We start from the raw sequence: 3,803 nt of genomic DNA on the forward strand, positions 1-3,803 counted from the left end.
TAACTGACTGAGCCATCCAGGCCCCCCTCCCACCCTTCTCACTCCCTGTTCTCTGTGGGTTCTTAAAAGGAGTTTTTAGTTTTCCTTACTTTCAGCATAAACGGAGTTTTGTTTTCTATTCAGGATTTTTTATTTTCATTTTCAGCTGTGAATTTCCTCATTTCCCACTGATCATATGAGTGCTTTACGTAAACATCATTAACTCATTGGCACGCATTTTATCAATATGGCCTCTCAATTTGCTCTTTACTTTGGAATAAACATCGAACTCTGAACACCTTTACCTTGGGATTCCCATGACCATTTGGCCGTTTGGCTTCTGGTTACTTACTAGCCACCAGCCCTAGCTTCTCCTCCCCTAACTGAAGCCAATAACACAAAATAAGTTTCAGCATTCCCACTGCCTACCATTTGCTCTGCTAAGGTTTATTGACAAGCCTGGCTTTTTTCCAGTAAAGACCCTCTTTAATCATGGAGTGTCTGGCATTCTGGAAATCCCACAGTTCATGAACATACCCATTTCTGCAGCTGGTTTTGAGTAGTCTCAAAGTGAAGGCTATAAGCAGCAAGGCCTTCTGGCTGCCGTGGTGCATACTAGCCCTGGAGTTCTACCTCCTGGTCAGCTGTGTTGGCACTAGGATCTAGTTTTTCCACAACATACCTTGCAAGAGCCACCATGTATGACAGTGTACTTAAATGGCTGCTTTCTAAGAGAGATCAGACACCTGTTCTTCCTGCACCCCTTGGATTCACTCTAGAGCTATAAGACTCAAAGCTCTTCGGTAACTATAATGTCTGAACCACCAGAGTCAGAAATGGTAACCATTTATCACCTCAAAACTTGAACTATTTACTTTCCAAATCGGGTGAGGCAAATGTCTTATGTCTGTCTACATTATCTCAGCACACCTAGGGTATATGAGACTCTGGTTAATATTTTTTGTAGGGCCCTATTCTATTAAAAAAAATTGACTTAAAATGTTTTACAGGAACCCCCTCTACTTTTCCCCCTCTGCTCGCCCCATTCATGAATCACTTAATAAAGCCGATTAGAAAAATATGACAAATAAAATGTTTTACAAAATTCACGGGCGCATGTGAAGCATAGAGATCTTTCCATAAATATTTAATGTGTTCAGAAATAACACTTAAATAGTGTTATAAAATCAAATAATGTATAAAAATTCAAAGCACATAAAAATTCTTCATTCTGAGTTAGTTACCCCAAATTAGCATGTTAGTCCCATTCTGGTTATCTATCGAATTTTGATTCTACAACAGAAACAGGCCCCATTCACCAAAAGTGGTGTGGTTGCCTAGACTGCCTCCTTGAACTGGGACCCAGCCATAACAAGGCAGAAAAACCCAAAGATAAAACCTGTAAAACTCCCGGGACATCTGGTCAACCCCACACATAGTATAAAGGATCAAAGAGCACCCCAGAAAGAAGAAACAGGGGACAAGACCCACCTGGGTTCTGATCCAGGCTTAAGACACCTTATCCAAATAGCATTGCCAGTAATGGCCCATACAACACACTGACTTGTGACTTGGAAAATTTCAAGAAAGTAATCCAAAGTGTGGAGTCTTGTGAGACATACAGCCCCCGAGCAGTGATCCACCTGCCTGGGCCAGGGCAGAATTATCCCAGTAAAGACAGGCTAAGAGTCTATTTCTCATCACCGACTCCTTGAACTGGTTTGGGGGTTAATTTCTTTCAAGTGTTGGAATCATAAATATAAATATGTAACCTTAAGTAATGGGGGTTTATTAAAAGGCTGCTGCTGTGTTTTTGCCCCAGGCCTTTGCTATTCATGTAGCTCCTTCCCCTTAGAGGTCGTGCTGCAGGGAATTCTCCCTCGCTCTCCCTTCATCTCAACCTTGTTAGCCAAAGCAGGAAAGATCTAATTTGGTCAGTTACCATCTGCTCTGAGATACTCTGGTTCAGTCGTGCATGGTCAGTATAACAAGACTGGTCTCCCTAAATGCCCCCTGCCATCTTTCTCAAAGGAAATTGTGTACCTAGCAGACACTATGAGATTTCATGATCTGTCCAGTGCAAGACTCTTGATACATTTTACCAGACTGTAGTCCCAATTTACCTTGCCACCAGAAATGTGTGAGAGCATTACTCTCTCAGCACATTTGTCAACAGTGAAGGGATTTCATTCTTTTATAAATGATCATCTAAGGTGGTAGACAAAAATGCTAGAATATTGTTAACATACAACAGAAGTCCACGAGGGAGGGGAAGAAATAAAAAAGGTTAGAGTGGGAGAGAGCCAAAGCATTAGAGACTCTTAAAAACTGAGAACAAACTGAGGGTTGATGGGGGGTGGGAGGGCGGGGAGGGTGGGTGATGGGTATTGAGCAGGGCACCTGTTGGGATGAGCCCTGGGTGTTGTATGGAAACCAATTTGACAATAAATTTCATATTTAAAAAAATAAAATAAAATAAAATAAAATAAAATAAAATAAAATCTGTACCTCTGGGTGGATACAGAAAAAAAACAAAAACAAAGCAAAAACAAAAACAAATGCAATTTCTTAGCTGTAATATTGTCTATTTCACCATATACTTGTTAATTAACTAAATTTTCTCTTTGATAAATAATCGCTTTTGGTCCTTTACTCCTTTATCAACTTAGAATGGAATGTTTTCCATGTCTATTTGTATGAACAAACCATAACTTAGAGATACTGGCCATCTGTTTGCTATGTTTATGGTGAGTCTCTACTCCTCCTCCTTGCTTTTAAATTTTGGCTAAGTTTATCTTTTGATGAACATAATTTCAGAATTTTTCAAATAATCAAACTTATTAATATTTTCCTTTGTAATTTATTCCACCCCTTTGGCTCTTAAAAAGTGTTCCTTTTCTGGTCATGGATTTGCTAAACATTTTAAGTTCCTCTCATTTTAATATTGATTTTATTTAAAATGTTTGTTTAAACTCATGCATACAGAGAACACTTCGGTGGTTGCCAGAAGTGGGGGTGGTGAAATGGGTGGTGGTCAAAAGATACAAACTTCCAGTCACAAAATACATAATTTCCAGGGATGTAATGTGCAGCATGGTGACTGTAGTTAATAATAATGAATTGTATATTTAAAAATTACAGGAGAGTAGATGTTGAAAACTTTCATCATAAGAAAAAGAATTTGTAACTATACGCGGTAATGGATGCTCACGGCACTTGTGGTGATCATTTTGCAATATATACTTATATTGAATCATTATGTTTTCACCTAATATAATGTTACATATCAACTATATCTCAGGAAAAAAAGCTTATTCTCTACAATTTTAATTAAGTAATTCTGGAATTATTTGTTTAGTGAAGTAAGAATCTAAATTAATATTTTTGGGGGGGCACCTGGGTGGCTTGGTCGGTTGAGCCACTGACTTTGGCTCAGGTCATGATCTCGTGGTTTGTGAGTTTGAGCCCTGTGTCGGGCTCTGTGCTGACAGCTCAGAGCCTGGACCCTGCTTCGGAATCTGTGTCTCCCTCTCTCTCTGCCCTCCCCTGCTCATGCTCTGTCTCTCTCTGTCTCAAAAATAAATAAAACGTTTAAAAAATTTTTTTAATTAATTTTTTTTAAAAAGTACTCATTTTACATCTGCGTTGTTAATTAAAACACCTTGTTCCATCTTTTATGATGTAACCTTTTTTTGTTACCCATTTCTATATAAAATAAAGTTTGTTTCTCAAGAATAGATAAAGAATGGCCTAGACTGAATTAAAATACCAAAGTAAATGTGAGATAGTCACAGGTCACTCAATAAACAAACTGTGAACCAAAA

The sequence above is a fragment of the Panthera pardus genome, unplaced genomic scaffold (genome assembly GCF_024362965.1).
Source record: "Panthera pardus isolate Hobbes unplaced genomic scaffold, ASM2436296v1 HiC_scaffold_17, whole genome shotgun sequence".
NCBI lineage: Eukaryota > Metazoa > Chordata > Mammalia > Carnivora > Felidae > Panthera > Panthera pardus.